The sequence below is a fragment of the Dasypus novemcinctus genome, chromosome 11, assembly GCF_030445035.2.
Source record: "Dasypus novemcinctus isolate mDasNov1 chromosome 11, mDasNov1.1.hap2, whole genome shotgun sequence".
NCBI classification, from domain to species: domain Eukaryota; kingdom Metazoa; phylum Chordata; class Mammalia; order Cingulata; family Dasypodidae; genus Dasypus; species Dasypus novemcinctus.
In genome coordinates, this window is record NC_080683.1 from 33,928,309 (window position 1) to 33,949,518 (window position 21,210).

At 38.2% G+C, this 21,210-nt stretch overlaps 1 pseudogene; it reads left to right on the forward strand.

The window, feature by feature from the left end:
* Positions 1 to 10,572: 10,572 nt before the first annotated feature.
* On the forward strand, positions 10,573 to 21,072 carry LOC111766929 (UPF0561 protein C2orf68 homolog; annotated as a pseudogene).
* Positions 21,073 to 21,210: the final 138 nt, after the last annotated feature.

Consider the following 21,210-nt stretch of genomic DNA (forward strand, 5'->3'; position numbering starts at 1 on the left):
TTTATATTTACATTTTACATAAACGGAATCATACAATATGTAGTGCTTTGTGTCTGGTTTCTTTCACTTAGTATAATGTGGGTTTTGGTTTTTGTTTTTTCCTGATATTATTAACATCTTGTAACATTAACATACACTTATTCAGTATCAGGGAAAAACAGTTCTATATATGTAATATCACCCTATCCATATTTAACATGAGGTTTTACTCTGCTATACAGTCCCCTATTAAATTTTTAGCTTTCCTTCTTGTAATATACATAACCTTAGACTTTCCCTCTCAGCCACTGTCATACCCATATCATAGCATTTCTAGTTAGAAATGCTGTGTTGTGCTTTCACTTTTTCTATTCATTTCCAAAAATTAATAAACAACCTTTTACCAATTCTGTACAAGTTTCCATTCTCGAACCTCATTCTAAATTCTGATAAACTATAGTCTAGCTTATTAACTCAGTAAATTTAAACAATATATTTAGTTCATAATAGAGCAATCATGCAGAATTTGTCCTCTTGTATCTGGCTTGCTTCATTTAACACAATGTCCTCCAGGTTCATCCATGTATGTCATATGCTTCACGACTTCATTTCTTCTTACAGCTGCATAATATTCCATCGTGTGTATACAGCACAATTTGTTTATCTATTCATTGGTTGATGGACACCTGGGTTGTTTTCATCTTTTGGCAATTGTGAATAATGCTGCTGAAAGCATTGGTGTGAAGATATTGGTTTGTGTCACTGTTCTCAGGACTTCTGGGTATATACCTAGAAGTGGTATTGCCAGGTCACATGGCAAATCTGTAGTCAACAGATGACAACAGAAATGGTCAAACATTCCTCTACAGTGGCTGTATCATTCTACATTCCCACCAACAGTGAATAAATGTTCACTCTTCCCATCCTCTCCAATACTTGCAGTTTTCTGTCTTTTTAATAAGGCCATTCTAATAGGTATGAAATGATACCACATTGTAGCTTTGATTTGCATTTCGCTACATGCCAGTAGTGTTGCACATTTTTTCTGTTTTTTTGTTTGCTTGTTTGCCATTCATATATCCTCTTTGGATAAATGTCTACTCAAGTCTTTTATCTATTTTTTAATTGGGTCATTTATCTTTTATTGTTTAGTTATAACATCTCTTTTTTATTTTTTTTATTATTTTTCTTTTCTGTAGCATCTCTTTTTATATTAGGGATATTAAACTCTTAACAGATACATGTGATTTCCAAATATTTTCTCCCATTGTGTTAGTTGTCTTGTCACCCTTTTGATAAATACTTTGAGGTGCAAAAGTGTTTAATTTTGGAAGCAGGTATAAATCAATGGTTGATGTAGCAGTTTGATAAGGTTATGAATTCCAAAAATAGATATTGGATTATGTTTGTAATCTGGTCTGTACTTGGGAGTGATTAAGTTATAATTAGGGCTTTGATTGGGTCACGTCATTAGGGCATTGAGTCCCCTCCCACCAAGGGGTGGGGACCCACAGACAAAAGGCATGGCAAAGGACAGAATTGATGGTTTTTGATGCTGGACTTTTGATGTTGGAGTTTGACACTGAAGCCTCAACCTGGAGCACCAGGAAGTAAGCTCACAGAAGAAAAAGAAGCCAATCCCAGGAAGAGAGGAAACCTGAGCTCAGGAAGAAGAAAGCCCTGGGAAGAAAGGAATCTTGAACCCAGAGAGAAACAGACCCTGGAAGGGAGGAACCCAGGAAGCCTGAACCCTTGCAGCCATTGGCAGCCAACTTGCTCCAACACGTGAAAATAGACTTTGGTGAGGGAAGTAGCTTATGCTTTATGACCTGGTATCTGTAAGCTCCTACCCCAAATACATACCCTTTATAAAAAACAATCAATTTCTGGTATTTTACATCAGCACCCCTTTGGCTGACTAATACAGTTGAGTATCTCCTTCCCATATACAAGGTTCTCGGTTCAACCCCTGGGCCCTCCAAAAGAAAAAAAAGTATCATTTTGAGGAGATCCTATTTATCTAGTTTTTCCTTTGTTGCTTTTGCTTTCAGTATAAGATCTAAGAAACCGCCATCACCCACAAGATTTTAAAGATGGTTCCCTACATTTTCTTCTACTAGTTTTATGATCCTGGCTTTTACATTTTACATTTAGGTTTTTGATCCATTTTGAGTTGATTCTTGAATAGGGAAATGAGATAGGGGTCCTTTTCCATTCTTTTGGTTATGGATATCCAGTTCTCCCAGCACCATTTGTTGAAGAGACTGTTTTGTCCCATAAACATGAACATTGTCAAAAACCAGTTGGGGAGCAGATATAGCTCAGTGGTTGAGAGCCTGCTTTGCATGTACAAGGTCCTAGGTTCAATCACTGGCACCTTCTAAAAACAACCAACCAAACAAACAAGAGAAAATAGTTGGCAATAGAGATGAAGGTTTACTTCTCGACTCTCAATTCAATTCCACTGATAAATGTGTCTGTCTTTATGCCAATACCATGCTGTTTTGACCACTGTAGATTTGCAATATATTTCAAGGTCAAGTCACTTCCACATCATTCTTCTTTTTTAGAATGCTTTTGGCTATTTGCAACCTCTTTCCCTTCCAAATACATTTGATAATTGTCTATTACTGTAAAGTAGGCTGTTGGAATTTTGATTGGTATTGCATGGACTCTATAACATCAGTTTGGGTAGGATTGACATCTTCATGATATTTAGTCTTCCAATCCATGAACACAGAATGTGTTTCCATTTATTTAGATCTTCATTGAGTTTTAGCATTGTTTTGTAGCTTTCCATATAAAGGTCTTGTACTTCTTTGGTGAAATTGATTCCAAGGTATTTGAGTCTTTTTGTTGCTATTGTAAATGGAATTTTACCCCTGATTTCCTCCTCAGCTTGTTCAATACTAGTGTACAGAAACATAATTGATTTTTGCATGTTGATCTTGTATCGTGCCACTTCACTGAACTCATTTATTTGCTCAAGTAGCTTTGTTGTAGACATTTTAGAATTTTCTGAGTATAGAATTATGTCATCTGCAAAGGTGAGAGTTTTACTTCTTTTCCTATTTGATGCCATTTTTTTCTCCTTGTCTAATAGTTCTATCTAGAACTTCTAGCTCAATATTGAAAATAGTGGTACCAGTGGGCATCTTTGTCTTGTTTCCGATCTTGGTCAGAAAGCTTTCAACCTCTCCCCATTGAGTAGGATGTTTGCTGTGGATTTTTCACATATGCTTCTTATCCTATTGAGGAATTGTCCTTCTAGTAGTATTTTTTGAAGTGTTTTTATCAAGAAAGCATGCTGGATTTTGTCGAATGTATTTTCTGCATCATCGAGATGATCATTTGTTTTTTTTCTCTTCAATTTTTAAATGTCATGTATTATGTTAATTGATTTTCTAATGTTGAACTATCCCTGCATACCAGGAATAAATCCCACTTGGTGATGGTGTATAATTCTTTTGGTATGCTATTGGATTCTATTTGCACATATTTTGTTGAGAATTTTTGCATCTATGTTCATTAGAGAAATTGGTCTGTAATTTTCTTTTCTTGTAATATCTTTATCTAGCTTTGGTGTTAAGGTAATGCTGGCTTCATAAAATGTGTGGAATAATTTTCCCTCCTCTTCAATTTTTTGGAAGATTTTACATAGGATTCGTGTTAATTTTTCTCAAAATGCTTGGCAGAATTCACCTGTGAAGCATCTAGTCCAGGGCTTTTCATTTTTAGGAGGTATTTAATGACTTTTTACTCAGGATTGTTTGCTAATTCTTGAATTTATTATAGAATCAATGTAGACCATGTGTTTCTAGGAATTTGTCCATTTCGTCTTGGTTGCCTGTTTTGTTGACATGCAGTTTCTCATACTATCCTCTTATGATCTTTTTTATTTCTGTGGGGTCATTCATAACTTACCCCCTTCCATTTCTGATTTTATTTTCTTGCATATTCTCCTTTTATTCTTTCTTAGTCTAGCTAAGAGCTTGTCAATTTTGTTGATCTTCTCAAAGAACAAGCTTTTGGTTTTGTCAATTTTCTATGTTTCCCTCCCCACTCCCCAGATGGCTCTCTCTTCTCTTTGTTCGTTGTTTTTTGCTCATTGTATGCATGTCTGTGTTTTTTTTTTCACTCGTCTGTTTTTTCTTTAGGAGGCAATGGAAACCAAACCCAGGACCTCCCATTTGGGAGGTAAGTGCTCAACTGCTTGAGTCACATCTACTTCCTGCTTGTTTTGTTTTTGCTCATTGTCTGCTTATTGTTTGCTCATTGTCTTACCTGTTGTCTGTTCATTGTTTGTCTTCTTTAGGAGGCATTGAGGACCGAACTCAGAATCTCTAATGTGGGAGGCAGGATCTCAACTGCTTGAGCCACATCTGCTCCCCTCTCTATTCTTTTTTTGTTCTCAATTTAATTTATTTCTGCTCTAATATTTATTATTTCTTTCCTTCTGCTTTAGGAATGGTTTGCTGTTCTTTTTCTAGTTTCTTCTATTGTTCAGTTTGATCTTTGATTTTTGCTCTTCTTTCTTTTAATACAGGTGTTTAGGGCTATAAGTTTCCCTCTCAGCACTGCCTTCACCATATCCCATAAGTTTTGATAAGTTGTGTTCTCATTTTCATTTGCCTCAATATATTTACCTATTTCTCTTGCAATTTCTTTTGACTCATTGATTGTTTAGGAGTGTGCTGTTTAGCCTCCACACTTTTGCAGATTTTTCCCTTTTCTGCCTATTATTGATTTCCAGTTTCATTCCATTATGTCCTGAGAAGGTGTTTTGTATAATTTCAATTTTTATATTTACTGAGACCTGTCTTGTGACCCATAGGTGGTCTATACTGGAGAAAGATGCATGAGCACTTGAGAAAACTGTATAACATTGGATGTAACATTTTGTATATGTCTGTTAGGTCTATCTTATTTATCATATCATTCAAGTTCTGTTTCCTTGTTGATCTTCTGTTTAATTGTTCTATCTAATGGTGTGAGTGGTGTGTTAAAGTCTCCAGGTATTATTGTAGAGGTATCTATTTCTACCTTAAGTTTTGCAAGAGTTTGCCTCATGTATTTGGGGTATCCTGGTTATGTGTATAGATATTTATGACTGTTATTTCTTCCTGGTGGACTGTAGATTTTATTAATACATAATGACCTTTTAAGTCTCTTCTAAAAATTCTGCACTTAAAGTCTGTTTCATCTGGTATTAGTATAGCTACCCCTGCTCTTTCTGGTTACTGTTTGCATGGACATCTTTTTCCAACCTTTCACTTTCAGCTGTTTTGTATCCCTGGGTCTAAGGTGAGTCTCTTGTAGATAGCATCTGGATTGCCCATGTGTTATTTTTTTAAATCCCTTCTGTCAGTCTATATATTTTGATTGCAGAGTTAAATTCATTCAGATTCAATGAAATCACTGTAAATGCATTATTTACTTTCACTATTTTATTCTTTGGTTTTCATATGTCATATCTTATTTTCAACTATCCTTTTACTCTTTTGGATATCTTTTCTGCTATTTTTGCCTTATAGCCTCTCTCTCCTGTCTTTTTTATTTGGGGGGGGGGGGGGGCGTGGTTAAGGCTGCCTTTAATATTTCCTGCAAAGAAGGATTCTTTTTTATGAACTCTCCTAGTTTCTCTTTATTTGTGAATATTTTAAACTCACCTTCACAGTTGAAGGAAGTTTTGGCCAGATAAACAACTCTTGCCTGGAAATTTTCCTCTTTTAGCATCCTAATTATATCATACCACTATCTTCTTTTCTCCATGGTTTCTGATCCACACTTAAGTCTTACTGGGCACACCTTGTATATGGTTTGCTTCTCCCCTTGCTACTCTGAATTTTCTCTTTATCTTTGATGTTTGACAGTCAGAGTAGTATGTGTCTTGGTATAGTCTATGAGGATTTATTCTTATTGGGGTATGCCATGCTTTTTAGACAGGTAAATTTGTTTCTTTCATGAGAGTTGGGAAATTTTCAGCCATTATTTCCTCAAATTCTTTTCTGCTCCTTTTCCCTTCTCTTCTTCTTTGCAATTCCCTTTACATATATGTTGTTGTGCCAGAGGCTGCAGCTGCAGCTTCTACTCATGGTCTTTCCATAGAGGGTTTTTTCTGTGCCCCTCTCTCTCTTATGGGTGGTGTCCAGCCTTCCCCTGGTGTTCTAAACCCTAGAACATTTTTTTCAGGAAATTTCTGACTGCCTTTTAGCTATATTTCTGGGTGAGAAGAGAATCCCATGTCTTCCTAATTCGCCATCTTCCTGGAAGTCCCTGTCCTTTGTTTCTCAGAAATGTTTTAAATGAAAAATAAATAATTAATTAATTAAGAGAAGAGGATTAATATGATATCCATAATCAGTCACAATTCCTTTGAGGGCCAATACATGCACATGAGTGGAAAAATGGGAGGGAGGGTAGAGAGTTGATATCATTCTTTTCATTACTGCTATGGCCAATAGCTTTGTTATTGTTATTATTATTGTTTTTGAGGTCCCAGGGCTGGTGATTGAACCCAAGACCTCTATGTGGGAAGCCAGCACTCAACCACTGAGCCACATGGGCTTCCCTGATTTGGTTTTATGGCTTGTTTTGCTGGTTGTCTTTTGTTTTTGTTTTTTTCAGGAGGCACCAGGAACTAAAATAAACCCTGGACCTCCCATGTGGGAGGCAGGTGCCCAACTGCTGAGCCACATCTGCTCTCCCAATAGCTATTTAAAATTCCCCCCATGCCTGATATTAAGAGATATTTGTATGATCTTATGGGTGTGTCAAAACAATTTAAAGCTGGCCTTTCTTACCTAATTTTGTTTGGTGATCACTATCTAGATCATCAGTAGTACCTCAGAAGCTTTTATAATATGCAGATTCTTAGACTGCGCCCTTCATCAGCTGACTCAAACTATCTAGAGGAGGGTGCAGGAAACTGTTTTTCATGTTTTTTGTTTTGTTTTAAAAATTTTGCCAGCTGATTCTTAGAAAATGTTCCTCTAGTTCAGGGGTTCTTAACATTTTTTGTTCCATGGACCCCTTTGCCTGTCAGGTGAAAATCACAGACCTTTTATTAAATCCCCACAAGAACAATTCTTTTTGAATTTCAGTTTAAGCTCATGGGCCCCTGGTTAAGAACCCCTGCTTTAGTTGATATAGGAACATTCTAGTATAAATTATTTTCTATCTAAAAATCTATCATGGCTTTCAGTTATTTGAAGTTTTTTTCATCATTTAATTGTGTCTATTTCAACTTACCTCACTCAAAAACAAGTTTGCCATGAAACAGAAAACTTGTCTTCCTTCCTGCTCCTGAATTTCTGTGCCACATCACAATTTATAGGCACTCTGCCGACACCTCATAACTACAGAAGAGAAAGCGTTAAAATCAAACTGAATTGTCATTCTGGATAGAGAAGAGTTTGCAGACTCATATCACAGGCAAAGAAACAGAATTCCTCCCTAGGGCACAGAACTATTTTTATGTTGAAGGTGCTTTCTTTTGGTAGACAACGTCATAAGCATCACCAAGTTGAAGCTGCTCTGTTTGACAGGTGGAGAGTTATGTGATTGACTCAGTAAGATTTACTTTCTAAAAACATTTTTCTCAGCTCTCACAGAGAAATTAGGAAAGGGGCATTTTTATTTCTCAGGCTGTAAGTTGGCCAACAGGGCAAAACTATGTATCATTGTTTCATCAAAATGAAAAGTATCTATTTTCTCTTTTTTCTTCTAATTATTTGTGCCTTTGTGCTCATTCTAGATGTCATAAGTTTTATTTGTCTTTTACATGTGTTTTTGCTTTTCATACAAATTTGAATATTCTCTGAAATGTTATGAAAACATAGACACTCTATTTGTAATTTGATCTCACTTTGCTGAAGAAAAGTGTGGGAAAGTCATACTCAGTTGAGAACCAAGTAAGTAGCTATTAAAGGTGATGACAATCAATAACCTATGTAACAACACTGAAAACTACCCATGACACAAAGTTTTACTATTTTTTTCTAATTACAAAAGTAATATATGTTCAATGCTGAAAAGTTTAGAAAATATCAAAAACAATAAAGAGCAAAATTGAAATCAACTCTTGGGCACAATATGGCAGACTGATTCACAACTCCACCCCAATCCTCTGTAACTGCCCTAATGCATTTTAAAGGATGAAGAGCTGAAAATTAGAAGAATCCTAGGGTTCAATATCCATCTGCTTCCTGGCTTTCATCAAGCAGACACACCCATACAGATTTGGAAAGTGGAAAGAAGTTTGCATCTGTACTTCTGGGTTTTGCTGGCAAGCACAGTCCTAGCAATGTTAGTTTTTCTGCAGTCATGGTAACAGAGATAACTGGTCTCTGGTTTAGTGACTTCACCTTTTGCTGTTATAGTTCTCTGCTGGATCTCTGGCCCCTGATCCAGGAGACAAGCATCAGGATGACAGCTTCTGGATCATGGCAAAGGAGCAGCCACCTTGGCAATCTGGCATCATTCTGGGGCCCTCAGTCAAGAATCTGCTTCTCCTACTCTTCCAATGATTTTGTAACCACCTTATTCTCTGTATTAAATTCCTTACTAAAATATCTTCTGTTACTTGCAACTGAATTCAAACTATTTTAACAATAATATCATAAACTAAATGAAACCACCAACTTTTGTCTCTCTCTATAGTTATTTATACATATAGCTTTTTAAAATGGAATTATGCAGAATATACAATTAGTCAAATTTTCCTTATACCTATAGACCACAAACAATTTTCTTAGTAAATACACACACTTTGACTACATACTTTTTATAGCTAAGTATTATTCCATTTATTTGACCAATTTTCTATTTTTGTAGAACTATGTTTTTGCCCAACTTTTGCTATAATAAAACACTGATAAGTATTCTTGAACATAAATCTTTGGTAATATCTTTGATTTCTTTGAAAATTTCTCTAGATATAGTAGTGCCAGGTCAAAGAGTGTGAGCATTTTAAGTCATCTGCTATATATTAGTAATTTTTCCTTTAGAAAAATAACTACTTACACTGGCAGAGTGTGTACAAAATTTCTTAATTGGAAAGAGAAGGCTAAACAATTATATGTACAATATAGTTACAATCATTCAAATAAAAACTGCTTATAAGGAAGGTCACTGGAAGGAAATATCCAAAAGGGTAACAGTGATTTTATTAGTGTGGCAAGTTTACAGAAGATTTTTAGGTCTTTTCTCCATTTCCTAATGTTTCTGTAATATTACTTTCCTAATTCAAAATGCAAATAATAATTATAATAAAGCAAGTAAGTTAGCCTTCTTTAAATGAGCCTCCTTTTGCAACTGAAGCAGGTAGAAATTTGCCATGTAGTTGTATAAAAGGGTCATGTCTTAGTATGCCAGAGATGCTAATCACAAATACTACACAATAGGTTGGGCTTAAACAACAGAAATTTATTGGCTCATGGTTTTGAAGCTGGAAGAAGTCCAAAATTAAGATATTAGCCAGGCTTGCCTTCTCCTCAAAGACTATAGTGTTCTGGTGCTGGCTGCCAGCAATCGTTATGTTCCTTAGCTTGTGTTTCTGCCTCTCATCTCATGGTGATGTCCTATCCTCTCTGACCTCTGTGACTTCTGGGTTTTCTTTATAAGACCTCCAGGAATCTGGAGTAAGGCCCGCCTTGCATCAGCTGGCCACACCTAAACTAAAAATAATGTCTTCAAGAGATCTATTTACCATGGGTTCACACCTATAGGAATGTGGATTAAGAATATGTGTCTGTTGGTATATATAATTCAATCTATCACAGGTAACAAATCCACAAATTATTTGCTACTTAGAAGAACAGTTTGTAATAGAAAACAGACAACTGGATGCCAATTAATTTAAAATCAGGGAAGTGGATGTGGCTCGACTGATAGATTGTCCATCTGCCATATGGAGGGCTCAGGGTTCGATCCCCAGGGCCTCCTGACTCGTGTGGTAAGCTGACCCACGCACAGTGCAAGGAGTGCCATGCCACGCAGGGGTGTCCCCACATAGGGGTCCCCCTTGCACAAGGAGTATGCCCTGCAAGGAGAGCCACCCCACATGAAAAAAGCACAGCCCACCCAAGAGTGGCACCACACACATGGAGAGCTGACACAACAAAATGATGCAACAAAAAAAGAGATGCAGTTTCCCAGTGCCGCGGGATAATGCAAGCGGATGCAGAAGAATACAGTGAATGGACACAGCAGACAATGGGGGGGGGGGGGGTTAGGAAAAAATTAAATAAATCTTAAAAAAGAAATTTAAAAATCAGCTGTAATCTGTGGACTGGTGTCATAGAGAAACAGAATCAGAATCCACACCCTAAGTAGGTGATCACAAATGCACTATAATCTTTCCTCTGGCCTAAATTTTAACCACCGTCCGTAAGTTTCATCATTAGGTATTTGACACTAATAGTTAAAGAAGATGGTAGTACCAAGACAAACCTTGCCTTTTTCTCTATGCCTTGCCCTTTTCTTGGAAATAACCTCTGACAAATAATGTCAAACAGACCAGCATTTTCTTAGCTGAAAGACTTTTCTGTACAAATTGATGCCATTTGATGTTACTGCTCCTAAATGGTAACCATGGTTACTACAAACCTTACCTTATCACCACAGCTTTGCAGAGTAACCCATTCATCTGGGAAAAAAATTAAATTGAACCAAAATATGGTCATGATGACAATACAGTCATACCTTGGTTACTCAATTGCTTTGAAACCCATCGAGTTTGGTACTAGACTCATTTTGATGGAAAATTTTGTCCTGGTATAAAATCATCATTTGTTTGATACTCAACACACAAGCTACACCTTGTCAATGTCAGTTGCCTCATTACTCACTACCCTTTCCAGCTGAAACAAAAGGTCACCCTTTAGCCATGCAGCAGCACTTGCCTTGTGCACATCTCATTGAGGTCTTAGCTTCTGTGGTCATTTTGTGTATTTTTGCATTTTTTTTTTTGGCATTGTGGGTCCTAAGAAAATGAGCAGTGATAGTGCTGTGCAGGAAAGAAAATTACTTTGCACCATCATTGAGCAAAAAAAAAAAATATGAAAGAATAGGTAAATATGAGAGCAGAATTCGCATTACTGCTCTTGCTAGGGAATACAGTATGCCTAGAACAATGGTCTCCACCATCATTAAGAGTAAAGAATCAATAAAAGAAGGCTGATGGTGCAAAAGGAGTTAAAACAGTAACAAAGCAGCACTCCCACTCAAGGAAGTTGAAAAGCTGTTATTAATTTGGGTAAAGGAGAAGCTGTTAGCAGGCGAGTGTATTGGAAGTCATGATATGTGAAAAACTGAAAGTGTTGCATGCTGATCCTCTGAAAAACAAACCAGAACTGAGTGATGAGAGTGTTGACGTTTTTAAGGCCAGTCAAGGCTGATTTGTTAATTTTAAAAAGAGAGATGACCAGCATCCATAGTATCATGAGGCATGGAGAGGCAGTGAGTGCTAATAAAAAGGCTGCTGATGAATTAGTCTGTGAATTTCAAGACTACATAGAGGCTGAGGGTTTTATTCCTCACCCAGTTTTCAAATGTGATGAGACCAGAATTTTGGGGGGAAAAAAATGCTAAGTAAGACCTACATCACAAAATGGGAGACGGCATTCTTGGGTCACAAACCGATGAAGGACAGACTCATTCCATTGTTGAGTGGGAATTTTAGTGGGGATTTAAATCTCAAACCTCTATTAGTCTATCATAATGAAAACCTGCAAGTTTTCAAGAAGCATAATGTCATAGAAAGCAAACTCCTTGTGGTGTGGTAGGCGAACAGCAAAGTTTGGGTCATGAGGCAATTTTTCACTGAGTAGAAAAATGAAGTGTTTGGTCACTCAGTAAAAAAATAGCTGCTAGAGAAAGATTTACCTCTGAAAGCTCTTCTGCTTTTGAACAATCCATCTACCCACTCTCCAGGCTTGCAAGATGACTTACTAAAGGAGTTCAGCTTCATCACTGCAAGGTTCCTGTCCCCAAACACTACTCCTCTCATCTAGTTCATGGACCAGCAAGTCATTTCAAACTTCCAAGCTGCTTTTCCAGACATGCTTTGAGATCACCTCTGACAACCAGTTGACCCTCACAGAATTCTAGAAGAAGCATTTCAATATCCTGCACAGCCTTAACCTTCTTGATTAGGCCTGGAATAAAGTCTTATAGGACAATGAATTTAGTATGGAAGAATTTGTGACCAGAAGTGGTGACTCAGAGAGACTTAGGAGGGTTTGAGGGTGAACCCAAGCCTGCAGGTACAGAGCGTACAATTGTGCAGGATACCGTATCTCTGGGTTAATCCATGATCTGGAAGTTGATGCTGCTGATGTTGAGGAGTTAGTGGAGGAACATCATGAAGAGCTCAGCACTGAGGAGCTGCAGGAGGTACAGAAGGAGCAGCAGCGAGAGGTGGCTGAAGAGATTTCTTGAGGTGAGAAGGAGATAAGGGAGGATGTCCCCAGTTCCTTGATAAAAGAAATATGTGCAAAATGGGTAGAAGTTCAAAATTTTGTGGAGAAATCCCATCCAGACAAAGCTCTGACAAGCAGAAATATGAATTTATTGATGACCAAACAATTTCACACTTTCAAGGAATTCTGAAAAGACAGAAACAGTCTTCATTGGATAAGTTTTTAGTGAAGGTGACAAAGAGTGTGTGCAAAGAATGTGGTGCAAGTTGAAAAAAGGTAGGAAAGAGAAAGAACACCTGAAGTGCAAGTACCCAATATTCTATTGGAGAACTCTCCTTCAAAGCAGCACTCCATGTAACCTCTCCTTCTCACCCCTCTCCTCCCTAAATCCCATTAGACCCTGGGCTCCTCTCAGTACAGGTAAAGTAAAATTTTTATTTTATTTACTTTAAGTATTTATTAATTTTTATGTTTATTTCTCATAATAAAAGTAATGATGTACAACCCTATCTTCTTACATATTGCCTTTAAAATGTGCATTTACTTTGATTTAGGAACACATTAAATTTATTTATATTATTCCTTATGGGAAAAATTTGTGTGGTACTCATAATTTTTGGTACTTGTGTGCCTGCCAGAGCCAATTAATGAAGAGTACCAAGGTACCACTGTAATAACAATTAAAAATTGTAATAAAATGCAGTGGACTGGTCAATATTACCAGTTTATCTTGTAGACTGCAGAAAGTGTTGCAGCTCAAACATTTCTGACTATTTTGCTCCTAAAGTATGGCATTATACCTGAAAGCATAGTGTCTTCTGAGAAAATAGAAATGTCTCTCTCTGCCATTAGTTGGAATTCAACAAAAAGTCACAAAGCAATAAAACAGTTTTTTTAAATTACAAAGAAGATATTCCTTACTGACTGTTTGACAGACCTTAGTCTAATATCATATCATGTTTTCACACTCATGCTGGACCTACCAGCACACAAATAAAATCATCTGGAAATGAAAATAAAAGTAGTTCTCAAATGGCTTACTTTTTCAATCATTTATGTTTTTCTTCTTTTTTAAAAAGAAAAAGAAAGCATTTATAAAAGGACCTTTAAATATTGTATTTACTTGACCAAATATATTGAATTTGGTAGCTAAACATTTAAAAATATTAGGGAATGCTATCCACAGCTCTATATATACATGTGTTTTAGTTGACTAGGCTGCTTAAAGCACATACGATGAAAAGACTTGGGTTTAAACAATGGGAGTTTGAGGTCATGAGAATGTCCAAATTAAGGCATCATCAAGGCAATGCTTTCTTCCCAAATACGAAAGACTGGCTGCCAGTGATCCTTGGATTCTCTGCTATATAGCAAGGCACATGGTAGTATCTCCTGGTCTTCCCCTTCTCTTCTGGGATTCATTGCTTTCAGCTTCTTGTTTCCATGGTTTTCTCTCTCTCTCTCTGTGTTCAACCAGTTTATAAATGACTCCAGTAAGAGGATTATGACTAATCCTGAATGAGGTAGGTCACACCTTAACTGAAGTACCCTTGTCAAAAGATTCTCCTTACAACAGTTTCACACCCATAGGAATGGATTAGCTTTAAAAATATGATTTTCTGGGGTATGTACAGTTCCAAACCACCACGACATGCGTATAAAATACCTCTCCCCATAAATAAATACTAGTAATAATGTTTATTCAGCATTAAAATCCCAGCTACCCAAAATTATTGTGTATGTACAGTCTATTGGATATGTCTTATGCATCATTTCAGACACTCTTCGCCTCTTCTCTCTCTTATTCTGGCCATGGGCAACCAGTCTTTGTACCTCCAACTACTTTCAACATGAGTGCCCCTTGACACAGGTTGGTACCAGGAGGAACCTCTCACCTTCTTGTAATCACTTCATGGGATTACATACTCTGCACCTGTGCATGTCATACCCAGAAGGGTAAGGCCAATCATCTGATTTTGGTCAAGGGTAGGTTAAAGGTTTTCCCCCATCTTACAAGGTCAGTTCTAAGACTTACTTCATGTGACTGAAGTGATTGAGCAGTGAGTTGTCTGTCGAGAGATCTACCTGATCCTCATTTTGCATCCTCATTTTGCATTTTTTCCCTTTCCTGTTTGCTTCACCAATCACTCATTTTTGCTCCCTGGCCTCAAACACCCCAATAAAGTGGTTGCCATAAGCCTTTGTCTCAAGCTCTATTTTCCAAAGAAACCAAGTGAAGATATAACTATATATTGTATAGTTATACATAATATGAATTACAATAGTCATATATTGTTAAGTGCCAACTGTTTGAGTGGGTAAAAAGCAGCAGCAATAACAAGACGAGGAAGGAAGGAAGGAAGGAAGGAAGGAAGGAAGGAAGGAAGGAAGGAAGGAAGGAAGGAAGGAAGGAAGGAAGGAAGGAAGGAAGGAAGGAAGGAAGGAAGGGAGGGAGGGAGGAAGGAAGTAATTACCTGGGTCAATGATCTCCATGATTTGGTATATGACCCACATCCTAATTAATGAAATAGCTACAGGCATATATTTCAAATACGGAAGACATTTAGCTGCTTAACTTTCTGTTTGCTTTAAGAATTAAAATTCAAGCACCTTTTAAAAAACGGATTTAAAAAAATTCCTTTCCACAATGATGGAAGGAAAATTAACTTATTCACACATTCATAACCAGAAAAATGAACACGTATACCTTGCTTAACCATCACACTCACACACACATCATGCACTGGAGAAGGAACAACTGCATATTCACACAGGGAGAGGGATATAACAACAGAAAGGACTAAAGCTCAGAGATAACTAATTTGAATGGGGCAGTTTTTATCCAGGTATCCTACATTATCTGATAATTGCAATGCAAATTATGCCCTCATAATAAAAATGACGGATTATATTAATTTTGCTAAGTCTTTACTGTACTAAATCCCTCTCCCAAAATGCACTGGATGTAGACAAATCAAAAACACTAGATTAAATACTATTAATTATAAATTATAATAACTTCTAATATCTAGGTAAAAATATTTTTTAAGATTTATTTATTTATTTAATTACCCCCCTCCCCCGGTTGTCTGTTCTCTGTGTCTATTTGCTGCGTCTTGTTTCTTTGTCCGCTTCTGTTGTTGTCAGCGGCACGGGAAGTGTGGGCAGTGCCATTCCTGGGCAGGCTGCACTTTCTTTCGCGCTGGGCAGCTCTCCTTACGGGTACACTCCTTGCGCGTGGGGCTCCCCTACGCGGGGGACACCCCTGCGTGGCACGGCACTCCTTGCACACATCAGCACTGCGTGTGGGCCAGCTCCACACAGGTCAAGAAGGTCCGGGGTTTGAACCACGGGCTTCCCATGTGGTAGACGGACGCCCTAACCACTGGGCCAAGTCCGTTTCCCTAGATAAATTTTAAAGTTCAATAAATCCTTTCACCTAAATATCTTATTTAATTCTCCAAATCTATTGATTACCATCCCATTTTCCAAATAAAGAATTAAAGTTCTGAGAGGGTAAATAACTCAACTAGGACAGAACATACTACCCTTACTATTAATCAGGATTTGTGGAAATACTTCCTGAGTCATCCTTTCAGACTTCCTTTACCTCATTTTATCTCTGGTTATCCAGTACCAGTCATCTCTCATACACTGGCTCCTCTCCTAACTAATTCCTCTAACTTGACATTCTGAAAGAGTCCCAAATGTATGGCTTTTCTTCTTAGTCTCCACCAGTGCTTCTTCCCTCTGGCATAGCTTATTCATATTTTTCTCTGCTTCTAGTCCTTTAGGCCAACCCAAATTACCCATAGGCTACAAGCCCATGATTATTGTGACACAAATTGGCTGCCTTTCTAACAGCTCTTACCTTCTTTGCTTTAAGGACTCTGATTTCATTTAGATATTCACTTCTTCCCACCACATGATAAAGAGAAGGGTCACCCCATCCTTAGTTCCAACCAAAGCCCATAATTATAGCCCCATTTCTTTCTCCAGAGATTGGTTTAAGCATGAGTACAAAACAATGCTGGCCAACAAGACATGAGAGGAGACTATGAGGAACTTCTGAGAAGTTTTCTACTATTTAAAAATGACTGAAGGAAGAAAGCATCCTTTCTATCTATGGACATTTTCATGTCTAAATATGAAATAGGAACTACTGTAAGTATCTTGCAACTATGCAGAAAATCCATGTGAGAACAGGTTTACCTGCTTACATGCTATGACAGATGACCAAAAAAGAACAAACAAACAAAAAACTGCTTCCTTGACAATACCATTCAACCACTGAATTAACTAAACCTGGATCGGCCTACCTCCAAGCTTCCTTTTACATACTAAATATATTTTTCTGATTTCTTTAAGCCAGTTGAGCTATGGTTTTCTCTAACTTACAGCCAAAAATCATCAAATTGCTATAATCACTTGACTAAAGTTTAGTTTTTGACAAGCCAAATCTATTTTAGCAATTGCTCCAGATTTTACTCCCATATTCTTGACCTGTTCTTAGTCATATTCCATTTTCATCTAATTCCAAACTCTTGGCTCTTAAACTTTGCCTCCAACCTGTCTCTGACCTTATAACATATTATCTATGGTTATTTGTCCCAGCATTTGGCTCATAATTACACCTATAGACTCTAACTTAATCTCTCTTAGGTGGGAATTACCATCACAGATTCATCTACTTATAATGGACTCTTACTCCAAAATGTAGGCAAACGCAGAAAGATAAGCTAATAGCCCTTTCAGTTGGCATGCTCCAACACCCCCCCACACACACAATAACTGTGGTTTGCTCTGTTTATAAGTAATGGCAAGTTGCTGAAGGGCTGACACCCAAAATTACACAGGCGGAAAGTCTGAAGCATCAACCCCAGTCTTCTGGCACCAATCAGCTGCTATCTCCATTATTCTACATAATCAAAAATTAGATGTACACTTGTTGGCACCAGATAATATTCACTCAGCAGCTTTGAAAAAGTTAAAGAATGCAATTGGAGAAAGGCACAAAATTTTCAATCAATTTTACAAATAGCCAGAGGTTAAGGGACTTACAGATTATTAAAAGACACCTCAGGGGAGCCAGTGTAGATCAATGGTTGAGCACCTGCTTTGCAAGTACAAGGTGCTGGGTTCAATCCTCAGTACCTTTGTTTTAAAAAAACAAAAGCCTCCTTAGAATTATATACTCCTTCTGCCCTACTTGGAAGTATGATGAAATCCTTGGTAAGTCCCCTAAGCTGGGTCCCTAAGTAGATGTAACAGTTTGAAGCTTTTTGTAGAACCCAAAAAAATATCATGTTCTTTTTTTTTTTTTTTTAAAGATTTTTTTTTTTTTTAATTTAATTCCCCCCCTCCCCTGGTTGTCTGTTCTTGGTGTCTGTTTGCTGCGTCTTGTTGTCTTGTTTCTTTGTCCGCTTCTGTTGTCGTCAGCGGCATGGGAAGTGTGGGCGGCGCCATTCCTGGGCAGGCTGCTCTTTCTTTTCACGCTGGGCGGCTTTCCTCACGGGCGCACTCCTTGCGCGTGGGGACACCCTTGCGTGGCACGGCACTCCTTGCGCGCATCAGCACTGCGCATGGCCACCTCCACACGGGTCAAGGAGGCCCGGGGTTTGAACCGCGGACCTCCCATATGGTAGACGGACGCCCTAACCACTGGGCCAAAGTCCGTTTCCCAAATATCATGTTCTTGAAGCTAATCCATTCCTGTAGGTAAGGGACCCATTGATTGGATTTAATTCAGTTGGGGATTGAGTGAATTACTTCAATGAGCCATGACCGAGGGTGGGTCTTGGTCCTCTTGCTAGAGTCCTTTATAAATCAGAACTGAAAGCAGCAGCCATAGAGAAAAACAGCAAAGACAGAATGAGCCCAAGAGCTCAGAGAGGAAGCCACAGATGGAACAGCCAGAACCTGAAAAAATGAGACCTGGAAGAGAAGCAGATGCCTTCCTCCATGTGCCTTGCCATGTAGAAGGAATCCAGGATTGCCAGCAACCAAACTTAGGTGAGAAAGCATCTCTGACAATGCCTTGATGTGGACATTTTCACAGCCACAGAACTGTATGCTTTTAACCTAAAATTCCATTGTAAAAGCCAACACATTTCAGATATGTTGCTCCCAGGAATTTTTAGCAAACTAAAACATTAGATATGGACAGACAGGGCACATAGAAATTAACCTATAAGCCAAAGGTACATGAAAGAAGATGAGTCAGCAGGTAAACGTTCCCCTTTTTTGTGGTTTAACTACAAATGTATTTACCCTAATGTATTTTGGGGGATGAATATCAGTGACTTTCAGAATTTTTTGGCTGACACTCTTCATCTAATTCCCTAATCCTATTTTGACAACCTCCCTAACATATTGCAACCTAATTACCTACTTTTTGCATCTGCTTCTTATCAGATACTAATTTCTCTATTTGTAACCATATCAAGTTAACCTAAATGTCTGTCTTGAAAATTCTCTATACCAATAATTCAATTTCAATACTCTTGATGCTGTGTGATACCTTGACTATAAACTCAGCAATGAACTTCAACAAAAGAATTCAAGTTCCTTTCCCTGAATCCATACATGTTTGAGGAGGGTAATCTATTAGAAGGGTAATATGATTTCTGAAAGGGGATATCACAGTTATCTACTCTAATAGGATTCTTTGAAGGGATAAATTAGAAGATGAACAAGGAGAACAATCTGTCCTAAAGTACTGAGATTTTAAATTCCCTTTCATTCAGAGATTATATTAAAGTTGAATCACTACTGGATTGTATTCACAAAAATGTTTTATCTTGGATAAAGAAATGGCTTATTGACAAAAATAAGAGCATGGGAAAAGAAACAATCAATGGGCAGACACCACAGGGCTCAGCACTTAGATTAATTTTAATCAAAAATATTAGAAATAGAAAAGAAATGTAGAGTATAATTTCATAATTTGAAAACTATTCTTCTAGATAGTGAATTGCAAAGATAAGGAAAAAGTTTAAGAAATTTCACAAACAAAAAGGATGGGCAGAAAATTCATATTTAAGCTTCCTGGTACACAAGGTCATGTAGTATAGATAGAAATAAATAATAAAACTAATGGTCAAAGATCTGAACAGGTATGGGATGCAGACTTGACCCACTGGATAGGGTGTCCACCTACCACATGGGAGGTCTGCAGTGCAAACCCCGGGCCTCCTTGACCCATGTGGAGTTGGTCCATGCACAGAGCTGATGCGTGCAAGGAGTGCCGTGCTACACAGGGGTGCCTCCTGTGTAGGGGAGCCCCACACGCAAGGAGTGCACCCCATAAAGAGAGCTGTCCAGTGCAAAAGAAAGTTCAGCCCAACCAGGAATGGTGCCACACACACACAGAGCTGATGCAACAAGATGATGCAACAAAAAGAGACACAGATTCCTGTGCCGCTGACAACAACAGAAGCGGACAAAGAAGAACATGCAGCAAATGGACACAGAACAGACAACTGGGGTGGGGAGGGAAGGGGAGAGAAATAAATAAATCTTTAAAAAAAAAAAAGATCTGAACAGGTAAACAAGGGCTGCTTTACAGTTTCAGTATAAGCTGAACCAACCATTCAGTGTACAGACAATGTATAACAAAAGCTTAGACAAGAGGGAGAAACTGACTTTCAGAGTAAGTGCATCAAAATAATCACAGACAGCAGCAAAAAAATCACAAGCTATAATAAAATACAATGAAACAAACTGAATTTTCAGAAGAAACACAAACTTTGGAACAAATAATTACAAATAAGTTCAAAGAAATCTCCTAAATCAATTAAAGGAGTTGAAGAAAAATATGGATAGAAATATACTAAATATAGATAAAGCTAAAAAATATTAAGAAGACAACATGTGACCAAAAGGAACAATGAGAAAGTTCAAAAAGAAACATAACAGAATTTATGGGGATGAAAAACATGACAATGGGGAATAAAAATACATTAGAGGCATATAACAGGATATATGAACAGGCAGGAGAAAGAATCAGTGAACCAGAAGACAGGACAATCAAAATCACACAATTGTGGGTGCTAGCAGGGGAAGGTGGCCTTTTGGGTTATTGAGGAGGCTGCAAGTCACCACACCAGGGTCCAGAGGGAGATTATACCAGACTCTGGGCTGGGGCTCTTCTGCAAGCCTGTTGGGTGGCTGGACATGAGCCATGGCTCCTTGCACCATATCCAACCAGACCAGCTCTCCTGGTACCACCCTGTCCTGCCCTGCCAGCCATCCATGACTCCCATTTGGCTCCCTACAGAGGACAACTATGACAAGAAGGTGAAGCAGGCAGCCAAGGAGAAGGCAAGGAGGCAGCACACACCCATGCCCACGCAGCCCACAAGCCTGACCTGCAGATGTACCTGCCACTATGCCAAGATGTCTCTACCATCTAAGCAACCTAGACTACGAGGAGTCTGGTGAAATCAGCAGTAGTAGCAGCTCTGAGCTGGAGCTTTCTAGGGACCAGCTCTTCTGCTTAGAATACAAGGCCTACAACAGAGAGGTCACATCAGTTATCATGTTTCAGGATGACAATCCATAAAAGGTGAGTAAGGAGGTGTCAGCACACATGCCTCTGGGTACACCCATGAGAAAGGCCCTCAAGTTGCACATCCATGATGAGATTGCAAAGCACCAGAGTCAACACTGACCAGGTTGAAAACTTTATCTCCATGCTGGGCTCACTGCAACACTTGAAAGAATCTTGCTCTGGGTGCTCACCCCTAGTTTGGGCATGACAGAACACATCCGTGCTGACCTTGAGACAGACCACCACATCCCACTCCTA